The sequence below is a fragment of the Eleutherodactylus coqui genome, chromosome 1 (genome assembly GCF_035609145.1).
Source record: "Eleutherodactylus coqui strain aEleCoq1 chromosome 1, aEleCoq1.hap1, whole genome shotgun sequence".
Taxonomy (NCBI): domain Eukaryota; kingdom Metazoa; phylum Chordata; class Amphibia; order Anura; family Eleutherodactylidae; genus Eleutherodactylus; species Eleutherodactylus coqui.
In genome coordinates, this window is record NC_089837.1 from 412,506,389 (window position 1) to 412,528,141 (window position 21,753).

Here is a 21,753-nt window from a genome sequence, read left to right on the forward strand (position 1 = left end):
TTGCTGTAGGGCAGTTGTAAAGGGCAAGAACTCTAGCTAGAAATTTTGGGCACAGTGCAATTTGTTTGTTTCCGACAGGAATCCACAATGGACCGTGTCAAACGCCTTCTCAGTGTCCACGGATAACAGACACATGGGATCAGATGCTTTTTGTGCCTTGGAGACTATCAACAGAATTTTTAGGATGTTGTCTCTTGCCTCTCTGCCTCTAACAAATCCCAGTTTATGAATGTATAAAACCTGAGTGTCGATTGGCCCATGTAAACAGGCAGTCATTCATCTATAAACGACTGCCTGTTTACTGTGAATGGAGACGGGCCAGAACGATCCCCGACCTGCTCCACCTCCATTAACTGAGTGATGATCATTCCTGTGTAAAAGCACAGGAACAATCATGGCTGGGTCATTCTGCTAGGTATCTGAATTACATCCTAGCATACTAAAGGAATCAGCAGAGGTCATTGCTGAGCCACTCGCCATAATCTTTGAAAAAATTCCTGGAGAACAGGAGACGTCCCAGAAGATTAGAAAAGGGCAATTATTGTCCCTATCTTCAAAAAAGGAAAGAAGGTAGATCAAGCCTGTGAGTCTGACAAATTATTAAACAGCATGTATGCAAGTACTTGGATGAGAATGGAGTAATTAAACAGAGCTAGCATGGGTTTGTAACAAACAAGTTATGCCAGACCAATCTAATTTCCATCTATGACAGAACCACTGACTGGGTTGATCAGGAAAATGCGGTGGATATAGTATATCTTGACTTTAGTAAAGCATTTGATAAGTAGTGTTGAAAACTGTAATCCTATATTAGTGTTGCAGCATCTGGAAACCTGAAGGCAAAGGTGTTCATAATTAGAATAAGGGTAAACCAGATATGTTCTGGTGTTGCATCTACCTAGCTAGCTGAGATGCTACTTTATTACAGAAAGAAGCTATCGTGTTAAGCACCTGAAAGCAGATCAAGGAAGGTACATATGTATATGCGAAGGCAAATATGTTGTTCTTTGTGCACATGACTGCACAGCCAATCACAGGCTTCAGTGGTCATTCTGATATGAATGGCACGTGATGCTGAAGCCTGTGATTGGCTGAGCATTGTGCACATGACTGCCCAAGCTTCTTCCAGATCGTAGCAGGGGGGACAAGGGCTCCTGCGCTGTGTTGTGGTCACTGTATGAGGTGTGTATGCCTTATTTTACAAAATTCCCTGTTCTTAAGTTTTTTTTCAGCCCCAGAAAACTCCTTTAACAAAAAACTATTTTCACTACCTCGATCATCCTTCAGTGTCATATGTAATAGTTGGGTGCATACTTTGTGTGAATCGTTAAAGCTGGTTCTTAATGGATTTGTCCCACTCTGACAACTTTATTACAGCAAATCAATGTGGCCTATCTTTTCTTACCCTGATGATCAATTGTGATCGCTGGGGAAACCGCATTCAAATATCTAGACCTGGGGTATTTTTCATGCTTTTGGCTGAGGCCCTTCGGCCCAGTGAATGTGAAGGGACACACAAGAATTTTGATTTTAATTAAAAAAAAGAATTTCCTTAAAATTGTAAGCCCCACCCCCACCCCCCACACCTCCAAAAAAAACCCTCCAAAACAACAGTAAGTAACATAAAATAATATTTTCCTTAAAATATTTGATGTGGAGCATTTTAACCACATTACAAAAGAATGCAGGACTCGGTTTAGAATTGTCATGTATAAATTCACTGATCCCTAACCAAGCAAATCTGTTTACTGTAAATTTTCACCTAAGAAATGACTAATATTTACTTCACAAGCAAATTGTTTACTGAGCTGTAAGAAGTGAATTTATCTTCATCTGCAGATATATTTATATAGCATTATTTAGTCTTCTTTTCGGATTTTTCGGGGAACGGTAAAGTGCATGTTTAATGGATGGAAAACATTCCTTTACTTGTGGTTCAGGAATGATGTCATACGGGAAGTCACAAGCTTAACAAACTGACAGCGTGACTATGGCAAGATAATTTGTGGGAACTCTTTGTATTTGTACTTCATTGTATTAAAGCTGTACACAAGCCAAATAATATATTGACTATTATGTATTAGAGTTCAACGGTTTCCTTGTTTTTGAAAGATTTTTTATCAACATTCTATTAGTTAAAATAATACTAATGCTTCAGGGACTCAGTTATGTTATGTGACTCATATGATTTATAATTTTTACATATGACTGCAAAGCCTTATGTTAAGCAAATGAATGACTGATTATGTTATTGTAACATCCATCCAGTCCTGCCGTAGTGGCCAGCTGGCAGAAGAAGAGACAAAACTAGATACAGGCTACATCAGGGGTGTCAAGCTAATTTACACCAAGGGCCACGTCAGCATTATGGTTGCCTTCAAAGGGCCATTTATTAGCTCATTCACAGCGGCGTATTTGTGCTCCATATTATGAGCAAATTTTTGCGCGCATAATATGCTTAAACACCATTGATTTGCATTGGGATATTCAGAAATATGATTTTCACACGTGTATTTTATGCACTTGAAAAAAATTGCAGCATGTCCTATTTTGGTGTCTATTACCGACCAAAATTGGCCATTAAAGTCCATGGAATCACATAAATACTCAATGAATATACATGAAACTTGTGTATTCACTGCATATTGATACATGAAAGCAGAAGAAATCTTTGGGACCTTCTTGCGTTGTTTTTGTGTACTTGAAAAATGTTGTGAATATGCATGCAAATAAAAAAAATGCGAGAAGGTCCAAATACGCAGTGAATACACATATTTTTAATTCGTGAAAACACTGCGTATTTCATGGACCAAAACTGCATACTCTCATGTGAGCCCTAAATTTAACTACTCCTTAACACAGCTATGGAACTCCATGCATTATGATGGCGTTTCTCCACTTCAACCTCTTTAGCACTGAGCTTCCTACCTTGGAGTGTGGCTAGGCTGCCATGTGCATGGCTGTCAGAGCTGTACCACCCCCTGTAATTAGCTGAACACAACAATATGGATTTGCACACTCAGAATTCAAGACTGCCCTTTGCAAAGTGCTGGCTGTGTCCTCCATGGAAATGTCACACTGGACCCGCACATATGTCTGGAGGCCTTGTTGGCACTAGCAGCTTCATGAGAGTTATGCATGGACTGGCTGGACTTATAGAGGACGGCGTCCCTCTATGATGTTCACAAGCCCTAAGGCCACTTTCACATGGCAAGAAATTCGCACAAGACTTGTGCGTTGCGAACTGAACCAGTTCGCCTGCCCCCTACATTGGGTGAAAAGGACTCTGAGGATGCTGATGATAACAGCTGCAGCAGTAGTGGAATGGGGACTTTAATACTGCAGCAGATTTAACTGCAGGAATTCTCTGAAAGGATGCAAGCTTTCTTTTTTGGAAGTGAGTTACCCCTGGAAACAAAATCAAGTAAAAAGAAAAAGAAAAAACTTTATCCATGAAAAGTATGTTTATGTTACCAAGTACTGTGGTTTGGCTGCAAAATCAGATCAGGCTACTGACCATGGTACGCCCCTAGGCCCAGGCTCTGTGGTAAGTGCAGTGCAGGGGACTGGGGAAGAAAGGTTTAATGTGGTCCAAAACTCCAAATTTACTTGCGCCAGTAGAGGAAACAGAGCAGTTAAAAAGATGGAGAAAGTTTTGATCAGTGGCAAGAGTAGAAAGAATTGTTGTGGCCAATCAGGAGGCACTTGCACTGTTGGTCACCTCCCAGTGGGTCCTGCCTATGCTGGTTTGGCTGTCCCTCTTGTGTCCCTGAAATGCCTGACAAATATAGAGTGGATGCAGTGGGTGGTGGTTAGGTCTTCTGATCCTCCCACACATCCTGAGAACAGTAAAAATGCCACAGGTGAACAAACTCTGTCCAGAATTCCTGCTGATTCTGGAGACTGTGGAACTAGTGATCTTAGCGTGAGCAGAGCTACAGCCACTAAAACTAGTTTTGTAAGGGGTGTTGGTGATCGTAGTACAGGTCTCAAGCCTCAGTCCCAGGAACTCTATAAAATACAGGCAACGTAGGTACCACCTCTACTGTACAGGGCACATCTGGCATGACCGGAGGGGCTTTAGAAGTGGATTCACGCTCTGGAATTGGTAATGTTAATAATAAAATGTGATTGTTCCCAGCAAGAGAAACCACGTAATCTTGTAGATATGATACCTTTTAATGGCTAACAAAAATACATGATGTAATAGCGAGCTTCCGAACCAACGCAGGGTTCTTCTTCAGGCTTAAATGGAATAGATCTGAAAAGGCATGAATATTTATACACACTTATAACATACATACTTATGACAAGGCACAGATATGGATGTGATTCGTTCGCACTTAAAAGGAATTCTGCAACAGCAAACAAACTTTTTTTTGTCTAGGCACTGATAGCGGAGTGAAAGTTTCATGGTCTGTAAATTACTCTTGGGGGGGGAGGTCGTCAGGCTAGAAATGCTACAAGAGGTACACAAACATTTTTAACAAAATGCTGATAAGGGAGTGAAAGTTTATGGTCCCTGAATTACTGTTGGGGGGGGGGGGGGTCGGGTCTTATCTGTGCAATAAATGTCTCACATTTTCCATTCACGCATAAATCCTGGGGAATAATTTAACCCAGTATTCAGCGTGCCAAAGGTTGTTATTAGAGATGAGCGAACGTGTTCGTCCGAACTTGATATCCGTGCGGATATTAGGGTGTTCGGGATGTTCGTTATTCGTAACGAACACCATGCGGTGTTCGGGTTACTTTCACTTCCTTCCCTGAGACGTTAGGACGCTTTTCTGGCCAATTGAAAGACAGGGAAGGCATTACAACTTCCCCCTGCAACGTTTAAGCCCTATACCACCCCCCTGCTATGAGTGGCTGGCGAGATCAGGTGTCCGCCTAATATAAAAGTCGGCCCCTCCCGCGGCTCGCCTCAGATGCCTTGTGAGTTAGATGAGGGACAGTGCTGTTTGTACCGGAGCTGCTGTAGGGAAAGAATTGGTAGTTAGTGTAGTCTTCAAGAACCCCAAAGGTCCTTATTAGGGCCACTGATAGCTGTGTGTTGGCTGCTGTTAGCAGTGGCAATTTTTTTTTCTTCTCAAAATCGCCTCTGCAGAGCGTTGCACCCGGCATTAGGGACAGAAGTGTTGCATAGGCAGGGAGAGTGTTAGGAGTGAGTGTAGCCTTCAAGAACCTCAACGGTCCTTTCTAGGGCCATATTTAACCGTGTGCAGTACTGTGCTGGCTGCTGTTAGCTGTGCTGCATATTTTTTTTCTTCTCAAAATCGCCTCTGCAGAGCATTGCACCCTCCATTGATACTGCAGGGAAAGAATTGTGTAGGCAGGGCCACAACACAGTTATTATTCATTGAATATACGCAGTGCGGCCTTTTGCTTGTAAAACAAGTGAAAAAAATTCTATTTGACCTGCCTCTGTCCGTCCTGTGGAGTGTGGACACGTGTGAGCTGCGTGTACAACGTTAAAAAATCAGACGCACCCAGCTACGGTTTACTGCTGGCTTCGCCATTTGCTTTCCTTAATTGGGAAAAAAATACCTGCTCTGCCAGAGTTATAATAACTCTGCTACCCTCACGTTCTGTGACACATTAGCAGGGCCACAGCACAGTTATTAAACTTCTCATGTTCATTGAATATACGCAGTGCTGCCTTTTGGTGGAAAAAAACTGAAAAAAAAACTATTTGTCCTGCCTCTGTCCGTCCTAAGGGCTGTGTGTACGTGTCGGCTGCGTGTGCAACGTTTAAAAATCAGACGCACCCAACTACGTTTTACTGCTGGCTTCGCCATTTGCTTTCCTTAATTGGGAAAAAAATACCTGCTCTGCCAGAGTTATAATAACTCTGCTACCCTCACGTTCTGTGACACATTAGCAGGGCCACAGCACAGTTATTAAACTTCTCATGTTCATTGAATATACGCAGTGCTGCCTTTTGGTGGAAAAAAACTGAAAAAAAACTATTTGTCCTGCCTCTGTCCGTCCTAAGGGCTGTGTGTACGTGTCGGCAGCGTGTGCAACGTTTAAAAATCAGACGCACCCAGCTACGTTTTACTGCTGGCTTCGCCATTTGCTTTCCTTAATTGGGAAAAAAATACCTGCTCTGCCAGAGTTATAATAACTCTGCTACCCTCACGTTCTGTGACACATTAGCAGGGCCACAGCACAGTTATTAAACTTCTCATGTTCATTGAATATACGCAGTGCTGCCTTTTGGTGGAAAAAAACTGAAAAAAAAACTATTTGTCCTGCCTCTGTCCGTCCTAAGGGCTGTGTGTACGTGTCGGCTGCGTGTGCAACGTTTAAAAATCAGACGCACCCAGCTACGTTTTACTGCTGGCTTCGCCATTTGCTTTCCTTAATTGGGAAAAAAATACCTGCTCTGCCAGAGTTATAATAACTCTGCTACCCTCACGTTCTGTGACACATTAGCAGGGCCACAGCACAGTTATTAAACTTCTCATGTTCATTGAATATACGCAGTGCTGCCTTTTGGTGGAAAAAAACTGAAAAAAAAACTATTTGTCCTGCCTCTGTCCGTCCTAAGGGCTGTGTGTACGTGTCGGCTGCGTGTGCAACGTTTAAAAATCAGACGCACCCAGCTACGTTTTACTGCTGGCTTCGCCATTTGCTTTCCTTAATTGGGAAAAAAATACCTGCTCTGCCAGAGTTATAATAACTCTGCTACCCTCACGTTCTGTGACACATTAGCAGGGCCACAGCACAGTTATTAAACTTAGATTATTCATTCACTAGAGGCAGTGGGGCCTTTCGTTTTCAAAAAAGGGAAACAATTATATTTGGCCTGCAGTCTTGCGCCAATTTATTTCCTGCCTGTGAAATCAAATCACTGGTAATACAGCTTGCTGAGGGGTAGGGGTAGGCCTAGAGGACGTGGACGCGGCCGAGGACGCGGAGGGCCAAGTGAGGGTGTGGGCACAGGCCGAGCTCCTGATCCAGGTGTGTCGCAGCCGACTGCTGCGCGATTAGGAGAGAGGCACGTTTCTGGCGTCCCCACATTCATCGCCCAATTAATGGGTCCACGCGGGAGACGGTTATTAGAAAATGAGCAGTGTGAGCAGGTCCTGTCCTGGATGGCAGAAAGTGCTTCGAGCAACCTATCGTCAACACGCAGTTCTGCGCCGTCCACTGCTGCAAATCCGAATCCTCTGTCTGCTGCTCCTCCTTCCTCCCAGCCTCCTCACTCCACTACAATGACACCTGCTCAGGAGCGGGAACACTCCCAGGAACTGTTCTCGGGCCCCTGCTTAGATTGGGCAGCAGCGGTTCCTCTCCCACCAGAGGAGTTTATCGTCACTGATGCCCAACCATTCGAAAGTTCCCGGGGTCTGGGGGAAGAGGCTGGGGACTTCCGCCAACTGTCTCAACAACTTTCTGTGGGTGAGGAGGACGATGACGATCAGACACAGTTGTCTTGCAGTGAGGTAGTAGTAAGGGCAGTAAGTCCGAGGGAGCAGCGCACAGAGGATTCGGAGGAAGAGCAGCAGGACGATGAGGTGACTAACCCCACCTGGTGTGCAACGCTTACTCAGGAGGACAGGTCTTCAGAGGGGGAGTCAAGGGCTTCAGCAGGGCAGGTTGCAAGAGGCAGTGCGGTGGCCAGGGGTAGAGGCAGGTCCAGACCGAATAATCCACCAACTGTTTCCCAAAGCGCCCCCTCGCGCCATGCCACCCTGCAGAGGCCGAGGTGCTCTAAGGTCTGGCAGTTTTTCACAGAGACGCCTGACGACCGACGAACAGTGGTGTGCAACCTTTGTCGCGCAAAGCTCAGCCGGGGAGCCAACACCAACAGCCTCACCACCACCACCATGCGCAGACATATGATGGCCAAGCACCCCACAAGGTGGGACGAAGGCCGTTCAGCGCCTCCGGTTTGCATCCCTGCCTCTCCCCCTGTGCCCCAACCTGCCACTGAGATGCAACCCCCCTCTCAGGACACAGGCACTACCGCCTCATGGCCTGCACCCACACCCTCATCTCCGCTGTCCTCGGCCCCATCCAGCAGTGTAGTTCAGCGCACCGTACAGCCGTCGCTTGCGCAACTGTTGGAGCGCAAGCGCAAGTACGCCGCCACGCACCCGCACGCTCAAACGTTAACCGTCCGCATAGCAAAATTCATCAGCCTTGAGATGCTGCCGTATAGGGTTGTGGAAACTGAGTCCTTCAAAAGTATCATGGAGGCGGCGGCCCCGCACTACTCAGTTCCCAGTCGCCACTACTTTTCCCGATGTGCCGTCCCAGCCCTGCACGACCACGTCTCCCGCAACATTGTACGCACCCTCACCAACGCGGTTACTGCCACGGTCCACTTAACAACGGACACGTGGACAAGCACAGGCAAGCAGGGCCACTACATCTCCCTGACGGCACATTGGGTGAATTTAGTGGAGGCTGGGACAGAGTCAGAGCCTGGGACCGCTCACGTCCTACCCACCCCCAGAATTGCGGGCCCCAGCTCGGTGCTGGTATCTGTGGAGGTGTATGCTTCCTCCACTAAAGCACCCTCCTCCTCCTCCTCCTCCTCTGTCTCGCAATCAAGATGTGTTAGCAGCAGCATGTCGCCAGCAGTCGGTGTCGCGCGGTGTGGCAGCACAGCGGTGGGCAAGCGTCAGCAGGCCGTGCTGAAACTACTCAGCTTAGGCGATAAGAGGCACACGGCCCACGAACTGCTGCAGGGTCTGACACAGCAGACCGACCGCTGGCTTGCGCCGCTGAGCCTCCAACCGGGCATGGTCGTGTGTGACAACGGCCGTAACCTGGTGGCGGCTCTGCAGCTCGGCAGCCTCACACACGTGCCATGCCTGGCCCACGTCTTTAATTTGGTGGTTCAGCGCTTTCTGAAAAGCTACCCACGCTTGTCAGACCTGCTCGTAAAGGCGCGCCGGCTCTGCGCACATTTCCGCAAGTCCCACACGGACGCTGCCACCCTGCGCACCCTGCAACATCACTTTAAGCTGCCAGTGCACCGACTGCTGTGCGACGTGCCCACACGGTGGAACTCTACGCTCCACATGTTGGCCAGGCTCTATGAACAGCGTAGAGCTATAGTCGAATACCAACTCCAACATGGGCGGCGCAGTGGGAGTCAGCCTCCTCAATTCCTTTCAGAAGAGTGGGCCTGGTTGGCAGACATCTGCCATGTCCTTGGTAATTTTGAGGAGTCTACCCAGGTGGTGAGCGGCGATGCTACAATCATTAGCGTCACCATTCCTCTGCTATGCATCTTGAGAAATTCCCTGCAAACCATAAAGGCAGCTGCTTTGCGCTCGGAAACGGGGGCGGTGGAAGACAGTATGCCGCTGGATAGTCAGGGCACCCTCCTGTCTATTTCTCAGCGCGTACAGGAGGAGGAGGAGGAGCATGAGGAGGATGAGGAGGAGGGGGAAGAGACAGCTTGGCCCGCTGCTGACGGTACACCGGCTGATTGCCTGTCATCCTTTCAGCGTGTATGGCCTGAGGAGGAGGAGGAGGAGGATCCTGGCAGTGATCTTCCTAGTGAAGACAGCCATGTGTTGCGTACAGGTACCCTGGCACACATGGCTGACTTCATGTTAGGATGCCTTTCTCGTGACCCTCGCGTTGCACGCATTCTGGCCACAACGGATTACTGGGTGTACACACTGCTCGACCCACGCTATAAGGAGAACCTTCCCACTCTCATTCCTGAAGAGGAAAGGGGTTCGAGAGTGTTGCTATACCACAGGACCCTTGCGGACAAGCTGATGGTAAAATTCCCAGCCGACAGCGCTAGTGGCAGAAGGCGCAGTACCGAGGGCAAGGTAGCAGGGGAGCTGCGGAGATCGAGCAGCATGTACATCCCAGGCAGTGCAACAGTCTTTAAGGGCCTGGACAGCTTTATGGCTCCCCACCAAGACTGTGTCACCGCTCCCCAGTCAAGGCTGAGTCGGCGGGAGCACTGTAAAAGGATGGTGAGGGAGTACGTAGCCGATCGAACGACCGTCCTCCGTGACGCCTCTGCCACCTACAACTACTGGGTGGCGAAGCTGGACACGTGGCCTGAACTAGCGCTGGATGCCCTGGAGGTGCTTGCTTGTCCTGCGGCTAGCGTCTTGTCGGAGTGGGTGTTTAGTGCGGCTGGGGGAATCATCACAGATAAGCGTACCCGCCTGTCAACCGACAGTGCCGACAGGCTAACACTCATCAAGATGAACAAAGCCTGGATTTCCCCAGACTTCTCTTCTCCACCAGCGGACAGCAGCGATACGTAAGCATTACGTAGGCTGCACCAGCGGATGGAAGCTACGTTCTCTCTCACCATCCAAAACGGGGACATTTCTGCTTCATCAATCTGTGTCTAATATTCCTCCTCCTCCTCCTGCTCCTCCTCCTGAAACCTCACGTAATCACGCTGAACGGGCAATTTTTCTTAGGGCCACAAGGCTCACTCATCTAATTTTTCGAAACAATTTTTATATGTTTCAATGCTCTTAAAAGCGTTGAAACTTTAACTTGAACCAATTTTTCGTTAAACTGGGCTGCCTCCAGGCCTAGTTACCACTTAAGCCACATTAACCAAAGCGATTAATGGGTTTCACCTGCCATCTTGGTTGGGCATGGCCAATGTTTACTGAGGTACATTAGTACTGTTGGTACACCAATTTTTTGGGGCCCTCACCTACAGTGTAATCATAGCAATTTGTATGTTCTTCGCCTGCACTCATGGTACAGAAGTGTGTGTGGGGTTGGCCTACACTTTAGCTACATAAATGTAACTTGGGCCTTGGCTATACTAAGGCTACTGAAATGGAACTAAGACTGCGCTCCCACTATACTGCTGCTTCAGAATTGTTACTGGGGCCTGTCTTGAGTGCTACTATTGCTGACATGGAACGAAGACTGCGCTCCCGCTATACTGCTGCTTCGGAATTGTTACTGGGGCCTGTCTTGAGTGCTACTATTGCTGACATGGAACGAAGACTGCGCTCCCGCTATACTGCTGCTTCGGAATTGTTACTGGGGCCTGTCTTGAGTGCTACTATTGCTGACATGGAACGAAGACTGCGCTCCCGCTATACTGCTGCTTCGGAATTGTTACTGGGGCCTGTCTTGAGTGCTACTATTGCTGACATGGAACGAAGACTGCGCTCCCGCTATACTGCTGCTTCGGAATTGTTACTGGGGCCTGTCTTGAGTGCTACTATTGCTGACATGGAACGAAGACTGCGCTCCCGCTATACTGCTGCTTCGGAATTGTTACTGGGGCCTGTCTTGAGTGCTACTATTGCTGACATGGAACGAAGACTGCGCTCCCGCTATACTGCTGCTTCGGAATTGTTACTGGGGCCTGTCTTGAGTGCTACTATTGCTGACATGGAACGAAGACTGCGCTCCCGCTATACTGCTGCTTCGGAATTGTTACTGGGGCCTGTCTTGAGTGCTACTATTGCTGACATGGAACGAAGACTGCGCTCCCGCTATACTGCTGCTTCGGAATTGTTACTGGGGCCTGTCTTGAGTGCTACTATTGCTGACATGGAACGAAGACTGCGCTCCTCCTATAATGCTGCTAGTGATATGTTAGTGGGGCCTGTCCTAATGCTACGGCTGAAATGTTACGAATTATGGGCTCTGCCTACACCACTGCTAATGGTATGTCTCTGGGGTGTGGAAACAGAGGCTTCCCAAAGACATGATGGCGGCGAGGCCATTTCCCACCAACGCGGTTACTGTTAAGGTGCATATAACCACGGACACGTGGAGAGGACACGTAGTGCCTCAAAAACATCCCCCTCCTCCTCCAACAGGGAAAACATTCTTGGCAAATGCCTTTGCATTGGTTCGTCTGGTGGCAGTCCAAGAATTTCACCTTTACCGACACTACAAGAGAGCCCCCCCACCATCCCCCCGTCACGGCCCACTTAATCCTGGCCACATTCCGAAAACCAACAAAATAAAACCGCGCTACTAGGTCCGCAGTCACCACCACATTACCACCAACGCGGTTACTGTTAAGGTGCATATAACCACGGACACGTGGAGAGGACACGTAGTGCCTCAAAAACATCCCCCTCCTCCTCCAACAGGGAAAACATTCTTGGCAAATGCCTTTGCATTGGTTCGTCTGGTGGCAGTCCAAGAATTTCACCTTTACCGACACTACAAGAGAGCCCCCCCACCATCCCCCCGCCACGGCCCACTTAATCCTGGCCACATTCCGAAAACCAACAAAATAAAACCGCGCTACTAGGTCCGCAGTCACCACCACATTACCACCAACGCGGTTACTGTTAAGGTACATATTACCAGTCTGACTGGGGCATGCAGACACCTTGACAGAATGAATAGTGTGTGGCACATAGGTTCCCCATTGCTATGCCCACGTGTGCAGCTCCTGATGGCGGTGGCACAGGATTCTATTTCTCATTGCTTCTGTACAGCATTGTGGGCTATCGCCCCGCCCCTTTTAAAGAGGGTCGCTGCCTAGCCGTGCCAACCCTCTGCAGTGTGTGCCTGCGGTTCCTCCTCATGGCAGACGCACTTCTAAATAGACATGAGCGTGGTGTGGCATGAGGGCAGCTGAAGGCTGCGCAGGGACACTTTGGTGTGCGCTGTGGGGGGGAGGGGGGGCGGTTGGTCAGCATGTAACCCAGGAGAAGTGGCAGCGGAGTGTCATCCAGGCAGTGATTGTGCTTTGTTGTAGCTAGTGTGGTGCTTAGCAAAGGTATGCCATGCTAATGAGGGCTTTTCAGAAGTAAAAGTTTTTGGGAGGGGGGGGGGGCCCACTCTTGCCGCTATTGTGGCTTAATAGTGGGACCTGTGAACTTGAGATGCAGCCCAACACGTAGCCCCTCGCCTGCCCTATCCGTTGCTGTGTCGTTCCCATCACTTTGTTGAATTGCCCAGATTTTCACACATGAAAACCTTAGCGAGCATCGGCGAAATACAAAAATGCTCTGGTCGCCCATTGACTTCAATGGGGTTCGTTATTCGAAACGAACCCTCGAACATCCCGGGAAGTTCGTTTCGAATAACGAACACCCGAACATTTTGGTGTTCGCTCATCTCTAGTTGTTATCAATTTATATTCCCAAATTCTTCTGTGGTTTTGCGACTTGAAACCACCCTTCAATATCAAAACTCTCATATCTCCTATGTCATGTCCATGGTTAGAGAAGTGTTCGGCCACAGGTAATTCTCTTTTTCTGTGTTTAATCGTGTGGCGATGAGATCTCATCCTCGCTTTCAGTCTTTGCCCTGTTTCTCCGACATAAAAGACCCCCAACAGGACATTTACTGCACATGATCAGGTACACAACATTGGACATGGAACATGTGAATGTCCCAGGGATCTTATAGTCCTGCTGTGTGTTGGGGATCCGTATCCTGTCCGCAGTCAGTATATGTGAGCAGGTCTTACAGCTCCTTACATTACAGGGATAAGTTCCTTTTTGTGTGTCAGAGGGTATCGCACCCCTGATTATAAAGTTCGTCAAGTTAGGAGGTTGCCTGTAACACAGAAGCGGAGGGTCTGGGAATATGGTTTTCAGGCGGTCATCCTTGTGTATGGTGGAGTCTCCTAGTGGTTTTCCTTAGTACCTCTAGTTGCAGATTGTAGGTCACTACTAGAGGCACACGATTGTTTCATTCCTTCTCCTTGTATTGGAGTAGTTGATTCCTGGGTATCCTGGTGGACGGTAGCCCTGATTTATAAATGTCTGTACAAATGAGGTACAAATGTTCCTCTCTGTCTGTGGGGTTGGAACAGATCCGGGTATACCTGATGGCCTGGATGTAGACAATGGACTTTTTGATGTGTTTAGGATGGAAACTGTCCCATCGGAGGTATGTAGGCTGATCAATCGTGTTTTCGGTATTGGGTTGTCTGTATTGAGTTGTTGAAATCTTTATGGCGGTGTCCAAAAAGTTGATTTCGGTATACGAGTAGCTTAATGTTAGGTTTATGGTGGGGTGGAATGCATTGAATCTCTCATGGAATTTTATTCATTGTTGTTCGATGTGGGTCCAGATGATCATGATTTCATCAATGTAGCGGAACTAGGCCAATAGTTTGCTGGGGCAGGAGGCCAGAACTGTTCCAGTTATGGCAAAACTGGAGAGTGACTGGAGAGTTTGTTTGCTGTTGCAGAATTCCTTTTAAGTGCAAACCAATCACATCCATATCTGTGCCTTGTCATAAGTATGTATGTTATAAGTGTGTATAAATATTCATGCCTCTTCATATCTATTATATTTAAGCCTGAAGAAGAACCCTGCGTTGGTTCGGAAGCTCGCTATTACATCATGTATTTTTGTTAGCCATTAAAAGGTATCATATCTACAAGATTACATGGTTTCTCTTGCTGGGAACAATCACATTTTGCTCTACTGGCTAACACGGTACCAAACCTTTGTTTTCATTATGTTAATAATAAAACACATAGTATAAGTCCTGGTCCATTTGGTTGATAATACAGATGTGGATTTGATTAAAGGAACCAATGGTTTGAGTTAGAAATAGGAAGGTGCCTGATCCTAGATGTCCTCATGCAGGTACAAGAGCTTCGGCTAGTTAACAACTACAGTCCCAAACCAAGCGGGATCACAAGGATCTCTTTATGAGGATCAAGCTGTTCTTTTTTACCAGCCAGCATTTTGAGTCCACTCTTGACTAAGATATTCAATGAGTGTTTTTCCTTTGGCACTCTGCTCTTCCTAAATTTGTAAGGAAATAGGTTGAACCTAATTAGCACAGACGGCACCAGGATGGTTTTCTATGGTCCACCCCCATAGTGCTTCTTGTAAACACCTTTGTGTTTACAAGATCAAAATAGGCAACCTCTGGTAATAGAGGGCTTTTCCATGGGTATTCTCCTGTTGGGGATGGTTTTGGCCTTTTTTTCAGGAATGGGAAATAGGAGGGCAAGTGAAGTATCTTACACTACCGTGGTTCTGAAGATGATACATCATTGGGTCTAGGAATGTGGGAGATCAGGACTCTGTCAAGGAACCTTCTTGACAAGAGGGTTCTGTTGACCCATTTTCAGAAGCCCTTGGCATTCAAGGACTGCCCAAGTTGGGACCTAGTCGTAGGGTCGTGTTTATTGAATTCTGACAGGATCCTCTTGATATTTTGAGACTTGGCTTGGCGCTGTTTGCCCAGGAGACTGTATGTAAGAGGTAACTTGAAGTACAGGCCCTCTGAGGATAGAGGTTGTCCCCATGTAGAGTGCCGTGGTGTGCTGGAAATCATGAAGCATTTCCTGCTGATGTACAATTGGGTTACAAGTCTCTATTGGTTGGCCTAGGCTGACAGGCCTTTCCTATGCCGGAATGGACCTATAGGTTTCACTAATTCTGCATCAAACCAAAGTGGTTTAGGAGTGGATAGATTTAGAAGGTGAAAAGCAGATAAGACATCAATGCAGTGCAACGCGTTTCGGTGTACACACAACACCTTTCTTAAGCACAAATGACATAGCTTAGGTCCAGAGTATATAAAGCATACTGACCACCTAATTAACACGATGAAGGAGGATGGGCAATCGTCAGAATCACCTAGAGCATTTGCGCTCCACAGTATCACTGTGCACTTCACTGCCAGCTGAGGGGGAGCGAGCGGGAGAAGAAGACCGGCACGTCATTAAAGAGTGACATGTGTGACCCCAATTGTGCTTTTGGGTTGATAGTGGTCAGGACCGGTTTTAGACAAAGAATTGTCCTGGTCAAAATGATAAATAAGGCCACAAATATCGAAATATATATTTTTCTTGAAAAATCAATTTTTATTAATATCGAAATATTTTAATAACACAGTCACATTGAGGAAATTTGGGAGGCAGTGTATACAGTGCTGCTGCGTTGAACTCTTTCACTTCTGAGCGTGATGTTAGGGTTTTTATAAAAAAAAGAATTTGTGTACCTTTTCTAGCTATTAAATAATACCACAATACACCACAGGACTAAATATTACCACCCTACAGTAATTAAATATTACCTCCATACTGGTTTTGAATAAAACACACTATATAATCATATAATATTTAATATTATCAATGATACTTCCACGCCATGACCAATGCTAGTACTATCAAATAATGAGTGACTAATGTTATCATAAGAGGGATAGGGGTATAGGAGAGAGGGAAAAGCAGCTTGATGAATTGAAATGAAAACTTTAAGTTTTCTTTGCTGGTGGCAAACAGGACCTGACACCCCTGGCAAACAGCTGCTTTGAATTGCAGAACTGCAGCCAGCCAGGCATTCCCCCAGAAATGGGAGGTGTAGTATTACAGGATGACTAAAAGTGCACCCAAATAGGCTCATAGAAGGGGGACCCCATTGTATAAGGTTCTGCCTAATCATAGGAGCATCCAGATGCCTTTCTTTCTGGAGCATTGCTTTTGTGCATAGAGAAGGCAATTAAAGAGATTCTATCATCTGAACCTAGCCATTGTTTTTATTTTAAAACTCACTAATCACCCACCTAAAAAATAAATCTTTAACTAACTAGAACCTATTAAAAAAGACTACGGATCACCCTGTATCTTCAATATTTCAAAGAAAAGGCACTTTTGGTTCACGATTATGGGCATGCCCTGTGGCTCCAGACAGTCCCAGAATGCAAGATCATCTGTAGCAATTGATCAATAAGCACAAATTAATGCTTTTTGATGGATTACTGCTTTATTTAAAGACGTTGTCCGATTATTGGAAGCCCCTTTTCAATAGGACCCTCTAGGGTAAAATACTAAAATAGAGATACTTACTCCTTCGGGGATGTTAGGATCCAGTGGCGCAGCCCACTGTGGTCCCAGGGATTCTTGTGACTGAAGTCACAGGAAATCTTGTGAACACAGCAGACAATGAGAGGCTGCAGCATCACGTTCTTGAACTCCTGGCTTTATGGAACTCAGGATGTGAGTGCTAATACCAGGAGAATGGGTGGTTACATTTCAGCCTATCTTTGGCTAAAGCGGTCACCTGATTTTCTCTGACATCACCTGTCGCAGGAATCTCCATGATAGCAGTGAGCTGCAGTACTGGATTACGGTAGCCACAGAGAGGTAAGTATATCTCTGCTATTTCATCCCAGGGGGTCCTATTGAAAAGGGGTTGTCCAGTAACTGGACAACCCCTTTAAAAAGTAAATAGTTTCTTTTAAGTCACAATTATGTAGTAAATAGTTGCATTTTAGTCACAATGTGAGGTCTCATGATAACTTGTCAGATCTTGCATTTTGAGACTGTCTGGAACTGCAGTGCATGCTAGAAGCCATGAACTGAAGGTGCTAAACCAACCTTGGGTTCTAATCTCTGCGTATTGCATGTGCAAATACGCCCATATGAAACCGGCCTTAGACACCAGTTGTACTTGTTTGAAAGGTGAAGAAGAGTAATAGCTTGTAATTTATGATCCAACAATTTCTGAATTATGAGCAGCCAACAACTTTGTAAAGGTCCATTTATGGTTACTTATTGTAAAATTCTGATACAGATTATCTCAAATCTTCCAAATAGGCATTAAAATGTAATGACTCATTTTCACATTCATTGGGACTTGAAGGAAAGTTACATTTCCACATTAGCAGGTCATGATACTGCTAGATGAAACTCATTAATTTGATCTCTGGAATATAAAATAAGATATTAACATTCCCATCCTGAGGATGTCACAGTGGATTGACTGTCATGGCAAACTGATAGAATTTAGAAGGATCTCTCGTAATAATTTTTAACCTATAAATATATATTTACTTTGCCTTGCAAAATGATGCGAACTACTAGGGGTATTTTGACACCGTATTTTGGCACGTATTCTGCGCCAACGTATTTACCGAAACACACTTAGAACACACAGCCTATTGATTTGTCCCTGACTTGACAACATGTTTTAAAGTTATATAGACATAAGAAAATGCAGCTCCATGATGCCATCTATACATCATAAGGACGCAGATAGGGAGGTCCCTCAAAACTTAGCATCAGAGCAAGAAGGAACTGCAGAATTCAGTGTCTAAGGCCTCATGTCCACGGGCAAAAGAAGAATTAAAATCCGCAGCGGATTTTAACTCTTCTCCTGCCCGCGGATCCGCATCCCATAGGGATGCATTGACCACCCACGGGTAGATAAATACCCGCGGATGGTCAATAAAAGTGATTTTAAAAAAAATGGAGCATGAAAAAATCTGGACCATGCTCCGTTTTCGTGTGGGTCTCCCGCGGGGACGGCTCCTGCGGGCTTCTATTGAAGCCTATGGAAGCCGTCCGGATCCGCGGGAGACCAAAATCGGAATTTACTCATCTGCTCCGGATCTTACCTTCGCCGCGGCTTCATCTTCTCTCTGTCGCAGCCGGATCTTTTTTCTTTGGGCCGGCGCATGCGCGGGGCACGCAACCGACGTGCCCTGCACATCCGCCGGGCCGAAGAAAGAAGATCTGGCCGCGACGGAGAGAAGATGAAGCTGCGGCGAAGGGAAGATCCGGAGCGGGCGAGAGGTGAGTTAATTCTTCTTTTTATGCCTCATGTCCGCGGGGCAGGAGGGACCCGCTACGGATTCTCCATGGAGAATCCGTAGCGGGCCTGATTTTCCCCGTGGACATGAGGCCAGAGAGTACATTCACACATTGCAGAGAAAATCTGTGCCATAGGCCACCTGCACACGAGCGTTCCGGATTCCGCTAGCGGATTTTCACGCGCGTATGGTACCTAAATGTGCTTGCGGATAGGTGCGGATGCGTGAAAAATCACACGCGGAAATACGCGGATGTGTTGCGGAAAAAAACGCGCAGAAAAAACAGCAGACACCCCTTATTGTAAACCCAACCCCTAGAGAACTGCCCATTCCTTGGAAAACAGCTTTAAAACCAACACCCAGACTTCGTTTTGTCCCTCTTGCTTGTGCGAGCACTGTTAAATTATTCTGGCAACATGCTTTCACCCGGTGAGCAGATGTCTTTGTGGGCATGGTTGATCCATGTAACTTTTTTCGGGCGCTTCTCCAGCGTGACTTTATTTCAGTCACTGCAAAAAAATTCACAAGAGGAATTCATTACTACAGATTTTGCATTCTTACATCCTGCATTGGCAAGAAATACTACCTATCTCCCTCTACAAATTTGCCTGTGAAGCTCTGTGCTGTGTGTTGGGACGCCTCCTACCATGCCTACTTCCTGTAGTTATAGCAACCAGTGACTCCATCCGCAGCTGCACTGCGGATGTACTGCGTGAAAAAACGCACCCATTCACTTGTATTGGAGGCTTCACGCGCAGAATCCGACCCAAATTAGAACAGGTCGCAGATTTTTTCACGCGCGTGAAAAAACGCGATACAAATCCGTCCGTCTGGGGACAACTGCGGATCCTCATAGGAGTATATTGGCTGCGGTCTGGGGCAGATAATGTGCCTAAAATAACGCGCTGGAAATTCCGTTCGTGTGCAGGCACCCATAATCCACAATAAAATCCATGTGTGGATTTTGATGCAGATTTTCATATGGAATTCCCTCACTATATTGTAATGAAGGACTTCTGCAGCAAAAATCTGTAATATTTCTGCAACAAATAGAGCATTATGTGGATTTTGAAATACACAGCATGTCTCTCTACCACTGTGGATTTAAACTACTCTAAGCCCACTCTTAGACACACCGTCAATAAAACGTTGTGTTTCAAATGTGGCATTTTACTGCAATTTCAAGCGCTGTTTTCTAGCGTTCAGCAGCATATTTAACGCATCGCATCGTTGTAATGGGTGATGAGGTACGTTAAAAAGCGCTGAAACACACGAAAATAAAGCAGACAGCATTAGAAAATCGCCGTGCTAAAAAAGCCACATTCGAATGCTAGTCTGTGAAGCCCCACTGAAATCAATGGAGTTGCTGCACAGAGTTTACCTCGGCATTTCAAACGCCAAGGTAAATGCTAGCAAAAGCATTGTGTGTGAGAGTGGCCTAAGGGAACCGGATTTGTTTACACCCCATTCACTTATTTTGTATATATGGCACAATCAGTGAAGAGAAAAATCCCAGTGCTCCAGAACCCAGAGGGATCAGCTAGAGGAACGTAAGTGGATTTTAAATTCAATATAGATTTATGTAATGAATGTATGTATTATATTGTATTTTTTAAGTGTGCGTTCTGCATGTGTGGAAAAAAACACAGCATGCTATATTTTTTTATGCATTTGTGTACCAAAGGCCCCAATAAAAATATATGTGAGGTGTGCAAATTAATTTTTTGTTCAAATCTATATTAGTGCTATGTAGGATCTGTCGCACAGTAGATTATGCAAGGTGTGCAACATCTGGTTGGTAAAACTGCATAGATGGGAACAAAAACTCCCCTTTTTAAAAATGAATGACTAATTATCAATATTTCTTAAGTACCCTACAATGCATCCTAACTCGATAGTGGACATATGCAACACCCCAGAGGGGTGACACCGGGCAGCTGGCTAACGTGAAGAGCTGGGAGGGATAAGTGCTGTCCCATCACGGCGGCACTTACCAGGCTATGGTCCCTTAGGTATGACACGCAACCAATGCCAGTGTTGATTGCAAGCCAAGCTTTGACACTCCTTTGGCAAGGAGTGCCAATAAAGGGGATGAGGGGGGTTGTAGTAGATGTCACTCGTGACACCACTGTTTCCACACACCGTTATTCTATGCCTACGGAGTAAATAACACAGAGACTTGTGTCTAGTACCTTGGGTCCCTAAGAATGGTTAAGGCCCGGTATAACTTTTACTTGAAATAAACTTGAATAACAGGTAATTACAGACACAATTCACTTGCAGTGGTTACAGGCTATATCTCAGAGGTAGGGAGGATACACAGGTTCAATATGGCCCTACAGTACAAGTTATCTATATATCACCGGTACTGGATTTGGAACACTCCAGAGCAGGAAAGGGGGTAGGGGTCACTCCGCATACACTCTGGTGAGAAACACTTATTTAGAATAGGCCTAGCCAATAAAGTACCTCTGTGCAGTGATCCTAACTGACGGACGGCCGCACAGGAAAACGCCTGTGGTGTGAATGGGTGCCTGTTTTAGAAACTGGGGTTGCTCTTCTCTCTCACTCTCTCTCTCTCATTGGGACTCACTTCTAATACATCCACTCTCCAAATGTTACTGGATGTCACTCTTCTTCCTCTATCTTCACCTACATGGAAGTTAAAGGTGCCTTCATGCTGCTCTGTGTTAGCACACTCAGGTAGACAAAATGGAACTGCCTTCCCACTCTCATACACTCACATTTGTAACCTCACTTATACCACATGACTCAATAGAATAGATACATTCAGCAGACAGAGGTGACTGGCAATGATTTTATGAACGTTAACCCTTCAGACGCCGCAGCTGTGCACCACACATACAGAAAATGACATGACAGCTTTGCACAGTGCATCCACATAAGACAACACATGTATGACATTTATGGAGGGGACCAGGATGTTGTTCTGGGCCACTACACATATACCCACTAATATGCAGGCATACAACAATGTAATCCCCAACATGCAAAGAGCCAGACTGCTAAATGGAGGAGCAAGATAAACCTGTGAGGACACTGAGTCAGCCACTCACAAACCCTACTTAATACTGAGGGGGGTTTGTGAGTTGCTGACTCATCAGTGTCCTCACAGGCGTTTTTTGCTCCTCCATTTAGCAGTCTGGCTCTCTGCATGTTGGGGGTTACATGGTGTATATGCCTGCCCTCTTGTATCAGCATATCAGTGAGTATATAGCTGTTTTCTGTGATTT